Genomic DNA, 18126 nt, shown 5'->3' with positions numbered 1-18126 from the left:
GGTTGGGCCTGACCAGTAGATGACCCCAATTGATTTTAGGGTCATCGGGTCAAAGGTCAAGGTCACAGTGACCTTTAATGGTAAAATAATTTTAAAGCTTGTCCGAGTGATAACTCAACAATGCCTAGACCTATGGTCATCAAACTTGATATGGAAGTTGGGCCTGACCATTAGATGACCCCTATTGTTATTGGGGGTCATCGGCCCAAAGGTCAAGGTCACAGTGACCTTGAATGGTAAAAGGATGTCCGAGTGATAACTCGACAATGCCTGCACCCTTGGCCCTCATTCTTGACTTGGATGTTGGGCCTGACCAGTAGCTGACCCCTATTGTTTTTGGGGCTCATCAGGTCAAAGATCAAGGTCATAGTGACATTGAATGGTAAAAGGTTGTCCGAGTGATAACTCAACAATGCCTGCACCCATGGCCCTCATAATTGACTTGGAGGTTGGGTCTGACCAGTAGATGAACCCTATTGTTTTTGGGGGTCATCCGGCCAAAGGTCAAGGTCACAGTGACCTTGAATGGTAAAAGGTTGTCCGTGTCATTACTCGACAATGCCTGCACCTATGGCCCTCAAACTTGACTTGGAGGTTGGATCAGTAGATGACCCCTATTGTTTTTGGGGGTCATCGGGCCAAAGGTCAAGGTCACAGTGACCTTGAATGGTAAAAGATTGTCTGAGTGATAACTCGACAATGCCTGCACCCACGGCCATCAAACTTGAATTGGAGGTTGAGCCTGACCATTAGATGGCCCCTATTGATTTTAGGGGTCATTGGGCCAAAGGTCAAGGTAACAGTGACTTTGAACGATAAAAGGTTGCCCGAGTGATAACTCAACAATGCCTGCGCCCATGGCCCTCAAACTTGACTTGGAGGTTGGGCCTGACCAGTAGATGACCCCTATTGATTTAAGGGGTCAGAGGTCAAGGTCACAGTGACCTTGAAAGCAAACTCGACAATTCCTGGACCTATGGTCATCAAACTTGACATGAAGGTTGGGCCTGACCAGTAGATGACCCCTCTTGACTTTGCGGGTCATCAGGCCAAGGTCAAGGTCACAGTAACCTTTAACGCAAAAAAGTTAACAAATCTTCTCCCAGTGATATCTCAACAATGCCTGAATCTATGATCATCAAACTTGACATGTAAGTTGGGCCTGACCAGGAGATGACCCTTATTGATTTTAGGAGTCATTGGGTCAAAGGTCAGGTTCACAGTGACCTTGAATGCGAAAATGTTTCAAGTGATAATTGGACAATGCCTGCACCCATGGCCCTCAAACTTGACTTGGAGTTGTGTCTGACCTGTAGATGACCCTTTATGATTTAAGAAGTCATTGGATCAAAGGTCAAGATTACAGTGACCTCGAACGAAAAATGCTTGTCTGTGTGATAACTTGTCAATGCCTGCACCCATGGCCCTCAAACTTAACATTTAGATTTTTGGTGACCAGCTGATGACTACTATGGATTTTGAGGTCATAGAGTCAAAGGTCATGGTCATAACACACTCTATCCTCAAACTTTGAATGGTCATAATCTTAAAACTGCCTCAACGGCATACAATGTTAGCGACAAATCAGCTGTCATTTCGGTCCATGCATATTTCATTTAATTGTCCATATAATCCTGACAAAATGGCGCTCAGGGGGGGCATAATGTTTGACAAACATCTCTTGTTAATATGGAAACAGCTTGGATCCATATAAGATGACAAGCTACTCGGCGTCTGATATGATTCAAAGCTGTTTGACACTCCCGCCATATCAATCTTTCGAACAGATTTGTTAAGCATAAGACAGTCGCTTATAGTAATAAACTTTAAAATACTTCCAAAGTCATAGAAATGTGAAGACAAATAAAAAAAAATTGTTTGCACAGAACGTAGTCTGCTGGGTGCTATTCTGTACATTGTATTTAGTCATTATGACGAACGATCCGAAAAGTGAAACAGACGAGCAAACGTCTGTTTCACTGACTTCTCAGGGTTAATACATTCAACACAATGTCGAATAAAACCAGAACATATTTTATTAAAATAACTGTTGTGTCCGATATTCCCCGCATGTATTTCAGCCGTCCGATATTCACTACAAAACTACGCATGTGTCCGATTGAACGGCGTTTTACTTCCTGTGTATAGCCGTTAAAAAGGAGGATAGCCAAACGCTAACACATTCTACTGAATATGTCATAATAGATAATTTAATCGATAAGAGCGTTCCACAACGTCTCGGACCAATTATGTTTCGTAAGAGTCCAATGTGGCCAAATAGATGTTCGATACAACCACGGTAAATCGAGATCTATTTTTTTTGTGTGGAGCAAATCATAACCTTAAAAGCTATCTACAATGATGGAACGATATTAATAATTTATACGTATACTTGGAAAATTTTAGGGGGGGGCGCGCACCGGGTCCGCCCCCCCTGGATCCGCCTATGTATAGTTAGGGTTGTCTTTGTTCTAGTTAGAATAGGAAAATAGACCTATAAAAAAGACCTCAAGCGCAACTGATTAAAAAAAAACAAAAAAAACTTTATCTACAGAATGCCCTGTTATATTTTAAGAATGCAAATAGTACGTAAACTGTCATCATGGGATACCCCCAATACAGTAATACTTCAGTGTGTACCATGGGTGATTAAGCTAGGAAAAGATCGTAATCATTGATAATGAATGAAGCAGTTTCATTTGTTCCACAATGAACCAATGCAGAAATATGAACAGATACTGTAAAAATGTTCTTGTCAAAGTTGGACTTGAACCTGTAGGTCCAGATCACTACAAGTTTTAGAACAGCTTCAGAACCTACTCCTCTGTGGAGACAACTGACAGTATATGGTTATTGAAGTATACTTAATTGTTACATGCAATTTCATTGGAAGAAGAGTTGTCTCCCCTGCCTCTTGCATCTCGTTGAATGGGTGGAGTTTAGCTGATTTCCAATCAAATCATTGATTTTTTTGTGGTACTAATCTTTCTTTATTTTTAAAAAAATGAACTCGCGTGGCTTTAAGAAACAAAGAACAAGTTTTTGTTTCAGTGAAAGATAGCAATATTTTTCTCTGAGTGAGACAAAATGTTATATTTTCTTTAGTTTCATGAGGTGAAATATTTTGAAATATGTTGGCTTAAAAACCATTCAAGATATTCAGATGAAACTTGGTACACATGTTATGCACAAGTAAAACAAGGCCCATAACTCTGACTTCAAATATTGTTATAGTCGTGGTGGCGATGGCATGCACAAACTTTAATTAACACACGTCATGTTGCTAGACACAATACATACATGCATAACTCTGACTTCAATAATTTTTTACATTGATGGCCGCAGCATTGCACAACAACATGTTGCCATAGAAAATCATAATTATGCAGATGTATAGCAAGGCCCACAACTCTGAATTTATAAATCACCAAAAAGCATCAAATACAAATTTTTCTAGCAGGCTTTGTGTCGGCTATATTGAAGTGTTTATGGAAATACTCATAGTTAAGGAATCTGCCCATGAATAGCGAGGCAAAGAGTCATATTTTCTAAACAAATTTTGACAAAAAATATTCTGGTGATTTTCCTTGTGTTGTGTCCGCATGGAGCCATAGACGAAAAGAAACGAAATTGATACTTGGTCTCTATGGTAACCGTTCCATTTGTCACAGTATGTCTTGAGCTGCTCTGCAGCTATCAACAATTTCCAATTCATTTCAATAACATTTTGTCATTTATTAGAGAGATAATGAATTTCATTTCCTGCCCTTTGACAACAGGAGGAGAAATTGTTTATTATAAAGGCAATCATAAATATATCAAGAATTCTGATGAAAAAGTTTACTTGATAGGACAGGGAATTCACTGTCCCATTGTGAACATGTATTTACATAAGTTGAAATAAATTAAGTGCAGACAAATGCAATTGATTATGATGGTGATGATGAGGGCAGTAGTATATATTTTACAATTGTATGTTTCTGCTACTTCAGATTGCTATTATAATCTAAATCAAGTTTGCACATGCACTTTTCCCCACATTTCAGGCTATTACCTCAAAGATGGTGTATATTTCATGTGCATGCACTTTTCCCCACATTTCAGGCTATTACCTCAAAGATGGTGTTTATTTCATGTGCATGCACTTTTCCCCACATTTCAGGCTATTTTCTCGAAGATGGTGTATATTTCATATGCATGCGCTTTTACCCACATTTCAGGCTATTCCCTTGATAATGGTGTATATTTCATGTACAAGCACTTTTCCCCACATTTCAGGCTATTCCCTTGAAAATGGTGTATATTTCATGTACATGCACTTTTACCCACATTTCAGCTAGGCTATTCCCTTGAAAATGGTGTATATTTTATGTACATGCACCTTTACCCCCATTTCAGGCTATTCCCTTGAAAATGGTGTATATTTCATGTACATACACTTTTACCCACATTTCAGACTTAGGTATTCCCTCGAAGCTGGTGTATATTTTCATGAACATGCACTTTTACCCACATTTCAGACTACGGTATTCCCTCGAAGCTGGTGTATATTTCATGTACATGCACTTTCACTTTTACCCACATTTCAGGCTATAAACTTGAAAATGGTGTATATTTCATGTACATGCACTTTCACTTTTACCCACATTTCAGGCTATAAACTTGAAAATGGTGTATATTTCTTGTACATGCACTTTTACCCACATTTCAGACTACGGTATTCCCTCGAAGCTGGTGTATATTTCATGTACATGCACTCTCACTTTTACCCACATTTCAGGTTATTCCTTTGAAGACGGTGTATATTTCATGTACATGCACAATATTTACATTTGCAAGGGATTATGACATCATTGTTTATTTCAATATTGCGCTCCGATTGGATTAGTGTGATGTCATTTATCCAATTGTTTACGACATAACAAATATCAGCTATTCTTTTATGCAAACATATGTTGTTTGTAACAAATACCCAATTCCAATTAGTAAATACTGCTAATTTTTAACGGTAATGAACAATTATTTTAAAATTGAATATAGGTATTGATCACATTTTTTCTTGTGTTTCATGGAATTTGCTCACATGCCCAACTGCACGCAAGAATTATGTGATCACTCCTGAAGTTATAGTGATTGGTAAGTGTGCTTTAATTCAGGTTATTCTCCTGAAGATAGTGTTTAATGCATGAACATGCACTTAAATACCTTTGGTAAGTGTGTCACATGTCAGGCTACTCTCTTGAAGAAGGTGTATTTTTCATGTTTTTGTACGCGACAATGGCACTCGGGTATCTTTTAAATATCTCCGTAATTTTCTCCCTTTTCTGCTACGGTATCTACCCTGTTGAAAATAACATGAACTGAGTTCATGAATTATTCATGATTTAATTCATGAACTATTCATGATCTTAGTTCATGAACTATTCATGATCTTAGTTCATGAACTATTCATGAATGACAAATTGGACAAATCAAGTTCATGAACTAAGTGGGAGTGAAATACCACCTAGTTCATGAACTTTCAAGTTAATGAACTCCCATTTAGTTCATGAACTTGATTTGTCCAATTTTTCATTCATGAATAGTTCATGAACAATTCATGAACGAAGTTGATTGAAGGGGTCATGGCTCTCAAACTTCACTTGGAGGTTGGGTCTGACCAGCAGATGACCCCTATTGATTGAAGGGGTCATCAGGTCAAAGGTCAAGGTCACAGTGACCTTTAATGGGAAATGGTTGTCAGTGCTTGTCTGAGTGATAACTCAACAATGCCTGGACCTATGGTCATCAAACTTGACATTGAGTCTGGGCCTGACCAGTAGATCACCCCTATTGCTAAAGGGGTTGTCGGGTTAAAGGTCAAGGTCATAGTTAATTTCAATGCTAAAATGTCCGAGTGATAACCCAACAATGCCTGCACCCATGGCCTTCAAACTTCACTTGGAGGTTGGGCCTGACCAGTATTTGATTTAAGGGGTCATTTGGTGAAAGGTAGAGGTCACAGTGACTTTGAATGCAAACATGACAATTCCTGGACTTATGGTCATTAAACTTGACATGAAGGATGGGCCTGGCCAGTAGATGACCCTTATTGATTAAATGGGTCATAAATGCTAAATGAATGCTAAAAGGTTTTCTGGGTGAGAACTCGACAATGCCCGCTGCCATGGCTCTCAAACTTCACTTGGAGGTTGGGTCTGACCAGTAGATGACCCCTATTGATTGAAGGGGTCATCAGGTCAAAGTTCAAGGTCAAAGTGACCTTGAACGCTATTATGACAATTCCTGGACCTATGGTCATCAAACTTGACATGAAGGTTGGGCCTGGCCAGTAGATGACCCCTATTGTTTTTAGGGGTCAAAGGATAAGGTCACAGTGACCTTTAGCATGAAAAGGTTTACAAAGCTTCTTCTAATGATAACTCAACAATGCCTGGACCTATGGCAATTAAACATTACATTGAGGCTGGGCCTGATCAGTAGATTCCCCCTGTTGATTTAGGGGTCATCAGGTCAGTGGTCAAGGTCACAGTGACCTTGAATGCTAAAAGGTTGTCCGAGTGATTACTGGAAATGCCTGCATCAATGGCAGCTTGACTTGGAGGTTGGGCCTGACCCCTATTGATTTTAAGGGTCATCAGTTCAAAGGTCAAGGTATCAATGACCTTGAACACAAAAAGCTTGTCTGTGTGATTTTAACTTGACAATGGCTGGTGCACACCCATGGCCCTCAAACTTGACATTTAGGTTGGGGGTGACCAGAAGAATTGAGGTCATAAAGTCAAAGGTCAAGGTCACAACTTATATTTGTCATCAAAATGACGTCATATTTACTTATTCCCTGCTGCTAAGGGGATACACCTTTATCTGCAAATATCAGTCATCATCTGAACATGATAACAAAACTGTACCTTCTATCCTCACACTTTGAATGGTCATAATCTTAAAAAAGCCTCAAAGGTAACCAATGTAAATGACAAATCAGCTGTCATTTCAGTCCATGCATATTTCATTCAATTGTCCAAATATTCTTGACAACATAGCGCTCTTATTTGAATTATGATTTTTTTTTTTTAAGATTTGCTTTATTTTTGCTTATAAAGAAATATTTAAAGGATTTGTTTGTTGGAGAAAAATGTGTCATGGATGAAAGAGAGATACAATAAAACTGTGATCATTCGAGTATGCCAGGCCTGTAGCTAAAAGCTTAAGTGATCCAATCTTTTGAATGATCCAAGTTTCCATTTAAGTCTGTTATGTCTTACAATGTATTTTCAAAGATTGAAGCCTTCATACAGGTTGTTAACTTTGGTACAGTTTATGTATTTTGTGGAAATCGCTCATATGTTCAATAGGTGTCGTATACTGAATGTGAAACTGTAGACGTAAAACAAACCAGAGAATAAATAGCAAAGTTTATATATAATTGTACAAAAAAGCTCATTTTCTAAACATGCAAAGTTGGAATTTGACAATGCTCAGGTGTTTGCAAAGTTTGTAAGATCTTTTTCATTCGTCATATTGCAAAGCAAAGTGGCAAAAAGGAATTCTTCTATGATGGACTGTTATGGTAGGGTTTTATTCATATGTTTATTACTCATTAACATTGCTAAAATTTAATTATTCATCATTAACTTTTTACAATTATCTTTTGAAATACCCTTATCAAGTTATAGCAGTCATATGTAAACAATGATAACTGTTTTTTCACCTCAGTAAATGGTGTGAGTTTAAACCTTGGGAAATGGTGTGAGTTTATGACCTCTAGGTAATTATTAGGTTTCGGGCATTATTTGTGTATTTGGGACCGGCAATAGTGCTCGATTCCTCAATTTTTTAGGTTTTGATCAATCGTCAGTATATTTTATATGAAAATAGAAGGAATCATGGTCGGGACTAAGCCATGACCTCGACCAATCGCTAGCTCTGGAATGATGGCCTGCTCGAGCAATCGCAGTTTTACTGTACATCAACTCCATTTTAACTTTCATTCTTTTCTATAATTTATATGAAAAAGAAATATATTTTAACACATAGAATTTTTTTATGTTCAAGAAATGTTATCAAGACAGTTAAAAATGCATGCATGTAAATGTAAATTTATATCTTAATGTAGGGAACCATTCTGGTTTTGCAATGACATATTTAGATAGGAAATATTTTGTGATTAAAACCATAAGCAGCTACTTTATCACTAAAAAAATAAAAATAAAAATACTCATCACAGTTAATAATAAAGTTGCTATAATCCTGCCCGTTTTTTTTTAGTTCACCTTAGCCGTATGCTGAGGGTGAGCTTTTAGGATCGATGATTGTCCATCGTCTGTCGTATGCCACACTTAGTTTGTTAACACTCTAGGGGTCACATTTTTGCCTCAATTGTCACGAAACTTGGTCAGGATGTTTGTCCCAGTAATTACTCGGACGAGTTTAAATATGGGTCATCTGGGGTCAAAAACTTGGTCATAGCACCCAAATATGGAAAAACCTTGTTGACACTCTAGAGGTAACATTTTGAGCTTAAATATCCTGGAAATTTGTCAGAAAGGTTTTTTCAATGATTTCTAGATCAAGATCGAATATGGGTCATCTGGGGTCAAAAACTATGTCACAACGCCCAAATATGGAAATACCTTGTTAACACTCTAGAGGTAACATTTTCAGCTCAAATATCCTTGAAATTTGTAAAAAGGTTGTTTCAATGATTTCTAGCTCAAGTTCGAATATGGGTCATCTTGGTAAAAAACTAGGTCACAGAGCCCAAATATGGAAATACTTTGTTAACATTCTAGAGGTAACATTTTCAGCCCAAATATCCTGGAAATTTGTCAGAAAGATTGTTTCGATGATTTCTAGCTCAAGTTCAAATATGGGTCATCTGGGGTCAAAAACTAGGTCACAACGCCCAAATATGGAAATACCTTGTTAACACTCTCAAGGTAACATTTTCAGCCCTAATATCCTGGAAATTTGTGAGAAAGGTTAATTTGATGATTTCTAGCTCAAGTATGATTATGGGTCATCTAGGGTTAAAAACTAGGTCACAGAGCCCAATTATGGAAAAACCTTGTTAACATTCTAGAGACAACATTTTCAGCCCAAATATCCTGGAAATTTGTCAGAAAGGTTGTTTCAATGATTTCTAGCTCAAGTTTAAATATGGGTTATCTGGGGTCAAAAACTAGGTCACAGAGCCCAAATATAGAAATACCTTGTTAACTCTCTCGAGGTAACATTTTCAGCCCAAATATCCTGGAAATATGAAAGAAAGGTTGTTTTGATGATTTCTAGCTCAAGTTCGAATATGGGTCATCTGGGGTCAAAAACTAGGTCACAGGGCCAAAATATGGAAATACCTTGTTAACACTCTCGAGGTAACAATTTCATACATCAGAGAAGCCAGATCCCTGTTATTGCCCTTTAATTATCAACAAGTCTATAGCACAAAGTTTTACTGAGGTGAGCAATATAGGGCCATCTTGGCCCTCTTGTTTGAGTTACCTCCCCTGAAACTCCTCATATCCGATAGCTTTTGAAGAGTTTGTAGAGGCCATATCTGGGATATTTGTGAATTTCAATTGATGCTTTTTTATTGCATTGCTTTAAATTTACTTTAAAATTTGATTCCCAAACCGGCTTATATCTTTCATGTTATGAGTTATTCCTACTTGTGTATAATAATGCTACAACCATTTACCTTCTACCAGGACATTGTATTATCAATGATGCTGTTTAATAGAAAATGGGCGTATGGGAAGCATCCATCACTTCCAGCGATACTCTTGTTATACTTATACACATATTGCCTGTGTTGAGGAGAAGTGCTTTGCATAAGAAACACAGTTCTGTGAATGGTATTAGAGTTATTGCACTTTGATTATTTTAATACTTATGTGTTTACTTCTTTCCGTAACTCCATAGCTATGTTTTTGAGGTATGGACATCAAACTTCAAACAACACATATCGACTGTGTTGTGGAGCCTCAGTTGCTGCATTTTTAGCTCGACTATTCGAAAACTTGAAACTTGAAACTTGTTTATTTGCTTAAACGCCTATTTCTACATATAAATACATATTCAATGGCGTTGAATAATTTATTATAAGATAATAAAAGCAATACAGCAATACAGACACAAGAAATAAATAACCAGTAATCACTGAAAAAAAAATCACGAATATTAGCACACAGTACACAACATACATAGTTCAATGAATAGTATATAAATTATTTACAACATGATGGGTGTTCACCATCGTGTAAACAGACAACAGCTCATCAATATATTGGTAAATAGTTCATGGGTATACATTTTAAACAATGCATAATAATCTCTGAAAAGATGAGTTTTCAAAATTAATGTTTCTTGAATATGTTTACTGAATCACTTTGTCTAAGGCTCAGAGGCAGTTCATTCCAAAGCTTAGGCTAGGCCAATAGTTCTAAAACTTCTGTTTATGAAGGTCTTTTTCTTATTAAAGGCACAACATAGCATCCTATTGATGATTCCGAGGATCGTAGTGTGCGTTTTGAATTTTTTCTAGACAAAAGTTCAATAAGGTATTGAGGAGCATTTCCAACGGAACAGTTGTACATATAAGTGAGGATCTTCAAATTAATTCTTGCCTTTATGGGTAACCAGTGCAGGTCATATAATGCCTGTTTTGAACTATCACGCCTAAAGCGGTTGAGAAAAAGTTTGGCACACATATTCTGGATGCGTTGTTATTTATGTAGTTCACACTGAGCGACACCATACAGAATGACGTTACAATAATCCAAGTGTGAAATTACTGATGACAGAACTTAGACCTCAGTTGCTTCTTTGGTTAGAAACTTACGGATAGTTTTTATCTTAAAATAGTTCAACATAGCAGTTTTACACTTTCTTTTAATATGCTTTTTGAAATTAAGTGTAGCATCTAGAAAAGCACCCAAATGTCTGATATAATTTGCAGTTTGATGTTATCACCACATATTTCAATTTCTTTGGTGTTACATTTATCCAACTGCGGGCGACTACCAAACATGATAAATTCTGTTTTGGATGCATTCATTTTTAGTTTGTTATTGTTCATTGAGTCATTTATGACAATAGCACAGCCTTGAAGTTCCTGAATTGCAGCCTCTTCTGCGATTGTTGTTGGTTTGAAACGAACGTTCGCTGTATGGTCGTCCGCAAACCCAAACACGGAAATGGACGGGAGCACAATGTCAAATAGAGTCCCAGCATAGGTCAAATAGAGCCAAGGACCCAAACAACTTCCTTGCGGGACACTACATGTAAGATGGCGCTGAGATGAAGAAATTTGATTCACCTTCATGCAGCAGCCATGTGGTTGCAGGTACGAATCCACCCATTCCAGCCCTGATCCACAAACACCATACTGGTTGGTCAATACATGGACGAGAATGTCGTGGTCGACCGTGTCGAACACCGCACTAAGGTCTATAGCTATTAGTGCCGTAACCCCCTGATGTTCCATCCCATCAAGCAAATCATTCCCAAGCCGAAGTAAAGCGGACTCGTGCGATAGGAAGAATAAGGAGAGCTATCCTAGTCACCCGAGTGTCGGCGTTGGTGTTGGTGTTGGCGTCGGTGTCGGCGTAACCACTTATGTTAGAGTTTGTGTACCACCTCAAATATTGACATATGGCTTTAAAACTTTGCACACTTGTTCAACATCATGCCCCCACCCTGTACACAGGAGGAGATAACTCTTTCAAGCATTTTTACAAATTTATGCCCCTTTTTCAAATTAGAATTCAGGTTAAAGTTTGCATTCCACCTCAAATATTTTTCAAAGTCCATTGACATCTGGCTTTGAAACTTTGCACACTTGTTAACCATCATGCCCCCAACCTGTACACAGGAGGAGGTAACTCATTCAAGCATTTTGACAAAATTATGCCCCTTCTTCTACTTAGAATTTATGTTCAAGTTTGCGTACCACCTCAAATATTTTCAAAGTCCATTGACATCTGGCTTGGAAACTTTGCATGCTTGTTTAAGTTTGCGTACCACCTCAAATATTTTCAAAGTCCATTGACATCTGGCTTTGAAACTTTGCACGCTTGTTCACCATTATGCCCCCAACCTGTACACAGGAGGAGGTAACTCTATCAAGCTTTTTGACAAAATTATGCCCCTTCTTCTACTTAGAATTTATGTTCAAGTTTGCGTACCACCTCAAATATTTTCAAAGTCCATTGACATCTGGCTTGGAAACTTTGCATGCTTGTTCACCATCATACCCCCAACCTGTACACAGGAGGAGGTAACTCTATCAAGCATTTTGACAAAATTATGCCCCTTTTTCGACTTAGAATTTACGTTAAAGTTTGCGTTCCACCTCAAATATTTTCCATTCAATTTATGTAAATATCTCAGCACATCATGTATTGCATTGAATTCTAATCTAACAGTGATCTATGCATGTTTCGCCAAAACCTTTTCAATAGGGATGGAAGCGAATATCTGAGTATCCGGATATCCGGATATCACGCAAGTATTCGGATACCAAAATGGGTATTCAAATATTCGTAAAGAATTAAAATTTCAATGAAATAGCTTAGCAGAGACATAGCAATTGTTATAAAACTTTTCAGATGAAATATTTCAGGTGATCAACAGTGTCTGTCGCGAAGCGGGTATGTGTCACAAATCGTCTGCTAATTGGGTGTTTGCACAAGGCGTGATATTGTGTCCTTGTGCAGCACCCGGTAAAGTTCTATGACCTTGTTTACAATGACAAGTGTTGTTTTATGATCTCAGATGTGCTTAATTGACACTAATTGGCACTAGTTGATATTAAACGGATTGATCATTAATCCGTAGGAATTGATCGTCCAATCACAACATAAGGGTCGTGCAATCAAAGCTATAAATGACCAATCGTATTTTTGATGAATATGCATGAAGAAATTATTGCTATCTGAACAATAAATACAAAAACAAATTTGTTTATCTTTTCACTTTTCAATCAAATTTCCATCATTTTGCATCTTGTAATTTAGTTTTCATACGATATGTAAACATGTTTAGTTTATTGATAAATAAAAAAGTACACGCATGTAAATTAAGAAAAATCAGATTGTCTTTTTGTATTTTTATCTTTTCCGCAATTATATCCTTCATTACAAAACGCCGCAGAAATTGTAGGTATTGCATTAAATCAAACAATGTAATGAAATAAAATTGCAATCGACTATCAAATAATCAAAGCGTCATTTAACATACCTGCTGATAATTAACAAACTCGAAAGCATGTGGCAGTAACCAAGCAACCACCTCGGCCGAATTTGCGAGGTGTTTATGTGGTATTCATCATGAGTTTTATGACGTAAAATGAGTTGTTTAGCTTTGATTATAACATTATAATTTATTAAGACTGAGAAAGAATAAATAAAAAAGTGAAATTGCCATATGACGAATTATAAATTAAGTGGACAATTATGTCAAATAACAGAAGGTGGGTGACATATAATAGGAAATTTACTTATTATGAAAACAATTTGATAAGAGTATCCGGATAGTATTCGAATACTTGATACGAATATCCGGATACCGATTTGGTATCCGGTTTCCATCCCTACTTTTCAATCCATACACTGAAAAGCGACGTAATAGTCAAGCACGCTGTCTCTGTGACAGCTCTTGTCATGTGTATGGTCCTTTTAGAGTTATTGCCCTTTTACTTTTATACTTGACTCCATAATTCCATGTTTTTAGGTATTGACTTCAAACTTCATACACATATTGATGGAGGAGAATTGTGCAAAGAAGACATTTATAGTGTGTGTATGGAATTTAAGGGTAATTGCCCTTTGATTATTTTGATGCTTATGTTTTAACGTATGTCCATAATATGATATGTTTTGAAGTATTGACTTCAAACTGTTCAAAAGAAACATTAGGACCATTTACTTAATTGATGCCTTCTCATCGACATTGAATGAGCATTCATCACTCCCAGAATACTCATTTTCAGAAAGACAAAAATCAATACATTATGAACAAACCAAAAACAAAATTAAATTTCACTGCCTTCATGTTTGTAAACAATGTGAACTTAGATGGATCTCTGGTCAAATGGCATTTTGCGCAAATCGAGGGTCTTTCCATTGGACGAGCAGCCTCGTTCTGGGATTGACCTCTATCAAATATAACTATGGAAAAATCAAACCAACCTGGGAACTAGTAAAATAATAAAACAAAAACATATGTGATTTTTTACTCTTCAATTGTACATAAATAGAGAAAATCTCCTAAAACGCTATAATATACAGTTACATTTCAAAGCATGAACATTATATATAAACATGGAAAACAGTTTAAAAGACATGTATATATGTAAATATGTAACTCCATCATTGTAGCACATGCCATTCATATCATCACGGCGATTTGAGCAATGTTGCACAGCTTCAACTTGCAGACAACACATTGGTGTGAAAGCTGATTCCTTAAATCACTTTAATTGGCAAAGGCATTTAAATTTACTGAAAATAGTTGATTTTTTTATGTCACTTGTCTAATTGCCAGTTATTGTAAAATTACGGGGACTTTTATAGTACCCGACAATATGTCCCTAAATTAAGGAATGAATTGTGGGTTGATGTCATTATTGGAGTATGAACACAATTGGGCTGGCCAAAGTGTGTGGAGCAAGCCCAATTGCTTTCATAACCACGATAATGATATCAACCCCGCAATGCATTACTTATATTTATACCATTAGTTCATAATTTCATTCAATAAATGTTAAAAAAATACTTCATTTCATTTAAGAAAACCTTTCAGTAAACCTTTCTTACCCATTCTGTAAATAGAACGACCCGACTGTAACCGGAAACATTTTTTCAAATGAGGTCACAATAATGCGGGAAAAGATCAACCACTTGAAATCACTTAAATGTTAAATTGAAACACTTATGGCAACAATACACTTAAAATATAATAAATTAACACTTTCTAAAATGTTTTATATTTTACGGGACCTTCTGACACAATACAAACAATAACAAGATCAATAGTTTTCATGTATATTGTTATGCTATGAATTGCGATCCGAACATAATCCAAAGATGTTGCGTTCATCGATTGATAAACCCAATTGCCGAAAGGCAGTTCATTTAAGGAATTGAAGTTGAGGTGTAAATATTGACATATGACAGGTGTTTAGTGCATTGTCATCACATTCACACCTCTGGCATTATGGGCCAGTCGTTGTAAAAAGAAGACAAACAAACAATATACACAACGACATAATTGTAGGCAAAAGGTTTATTAATCTATTTATTCAACAACAAAACATCGATTATTCGAATACCGATTTTGACATTTGAATACTAACCGTTTGATCGAATATTCATTTGAATCCCTAGTTGAAATGTGTGGTCTGTCTCAGCGCACGAGATGTATAGAGATTAAAGGCGCATGAAAATGTATTGTAAGGTGCTAAATAAATTGTCCAAACTTTTAGGGTTTTTTGGGGGGGGGGGGCGTTAAGGGGGAGAGGAGAGGGTGCCCATTCATTGCATGCCCGTTCTGATTGATATCTCAAACTTTTAGAAGCCCTGTTTGATATATATTCAAACTTGACTACAAACTATTTTACAGCAACCTTTCAATGTTTTTTTTGTTCAAAACTGGACTGCAAAATGTTGTTCTAAGAAATTCCAAAAGTATAATAAATTATTATGCTAACAAAACATTAAAATTTTATTGTTAAGCAATGGAAGGAAGTTGTTCTTCGGGAGGTAGGATTTCCGGAATGTTTACTTTAATTCTGACAAACCCTTTCTTTTATCTTTAATTATTTTCAGTATACTCCAACTAGGCAAAACAATTGGCATTGTGGGGGCTTATCCCATGTCCCCTGACATATTCATACATGCCATATCTCCCGGCGGGGGGGAAAAATCCCCCGGAATTTCGATCCAACCCCCGGTCTCCCGGTGGGAGATAAAAATCACCCGAAATTAAAAAAAAAAAATTTTTTTTTTTTTTTTTTTTTTTTTAGAAATTTTACATCAGGCAATAATGACAAAGTGAAACCACAGTATGTGAGTGAAACTGAATGTAAAGAAACAACTCCACAATGCCAAAAGGAAACTTTTACAACAAGTGATCAATTAATTTGTCTGAAAGTCATCAAAGGTGAAGCACAATTTTTTAAAAGACTTAGGATGGTAAATTTAATTTAATTGTCTCGAAAACATATTTTTCCAATGACATATTTTGTTCTGCAAGTGCATTACAGTATGACATGACAGTGTATCATAAGAATATGATAAAAACATAATGACATAAAATAATTCTGTATAATGAAAAAGTTAAGAGGTTTTCAAAGCAAACTTATAATATGTGAATACATTTTTTCGTACTTGCGTCTAAAAATACGTTAAAATTTCGCCAAATTACCTGCTAAAAAAATCCCCCTGAATACAACCAAAATCCCCCTGAATTTTCAGCCTTTTGAACAAATCCCCCTGAATGGTCTCCAGAAAATATGTCATGTATGCATATTTTAGTCCTCAACTGATTGTAAGCTTAAATTAAAAATACTAATGAATTCTTAACATGTTTTATTTGTCAACATAAGATTAATGCCTTAATGTTGAGTTCTGTGTGCCTAACATGTGCTGTAGACCTTTCTCGTTACTATGACAGACAGACTGTCATTGACAATGTTACCAATGGTGTGACTGTTGTGCTTTATCGCAATATTGGCCAGTTAATTATTCATGGTAATTAGTTTACCTTAATAACAAGTAGATGACTGTCTCCTTTCAATTATTCAAGGTGGCATGATAGGCAACTGTTCAATACAAGTCCCATGCTTACTTTGACACGTTTAAAAGCCACCCATGATCAATAGGGACATATAAAAGATGCTCCATTGTAAGAGATGATCTTTAAAAGGCTAATCTTCGTGAGCACATTTCTGAATTATGTTTCTGACCTGGTTTGTGATTTTCCACACTTGTCACTTTTATTTAGCTGATAGGCCAATGCCATAGTTAGTGGTCATTTACTAAAATATTAAATTGATGCCAAAAATATATAAAAAACCAAACAAGTTCACTTATAAGTGGATTTTCTTCTTGTTTTGGCCAGTGTTTTTGTTTACGGTACACATTTTAACTCTATTAACCGGAAGGCGTTGGGACCCAACTAAAAATTTCGAATTAACGATATTTCAGAATAATTTGTTTTAGAAAATGACAGCTATTGCGTATTATTGGTGACGTAAAATATTAAGTCCTGAAGATTTCAATGTAGGCTAAATGCTACCATGTTGCATTTTGTTTGAGTGATCATTCAGTATACATGTATGCTGAATTATTGTTTAATAAATTGCTTATAATTTGTAATTATATTTTATTTTTTTATTCATTAACAACATAATGTGTGTAAAACAAAATGAAAGCTCATGCATGCATTCGTAACATGGCACAGTTTATATAAAACATGTTTGAATAGCCAATCCAGATATCCTCCTGGACTAGAACTGTTATTTTGACTTCGAAATAATGATAATTCTGTAATAGTGATTTCAGTTATTTGATGGAAATTTTAATCAAACAAAGAAGATATAAAATCAGGACCAAAAAAAATCTAAATGATCGATAATTTTTGTTGAACGGTGTTCAGATTAACGGTGTTTAAATGTATTAACAAATAAAGAAATATGAATAAGAGGTTGACTTAGGCCTTTTAACTTTTTATATATTACCTTACTACCTGCATGATAGCAAAAACTGTCATGGTACCTTGTTTGTTTCTTAATTCTCAAAACTTTCAAAGATGTTTCATATTTAGCAACAGTTAATGTATGTTGAATCTGTCAATTTTTTGAATTATAAGTGTTTCCTGTTAGCAAAGAAATAAAAAATCCTGTGCGAAGCCCCAGCTCTGAGAAGCTGGCTATCGGTCCAATTTATTTTTGTTGCCATTTAATGAGTTTCCCCTGTAAGCTAGATGCTGTTGAGGGCACATGGGACATTGGACTGCAGCGATGGGCCAGCACACAGGCAGTTGGACACCATGCACAAGTTTACATATAAGCCAGGTGAGTCTTCGAGGAAAGGAGATTGACAGCACATAGCAATAGTGTAGACC

This window comes from Mya arenaria, chromosome 3 (genome assembly GCF_026914265.1).
Source record: "Mya arenaria isolate MELC-2E11 chromosome 3, ASM2691426v1".
Taxonomy (NCBI): domain Eukaryota; kingdom Metazoa; phylum Mollusca; class Bivalvia; order Myida; family Myidae; genus Mya; species Mya arenaria.
The sequence above is the reverse complement of the archived record's forward strand: the minus strand, read 5'-3'. Positions refer to the sequence as shown.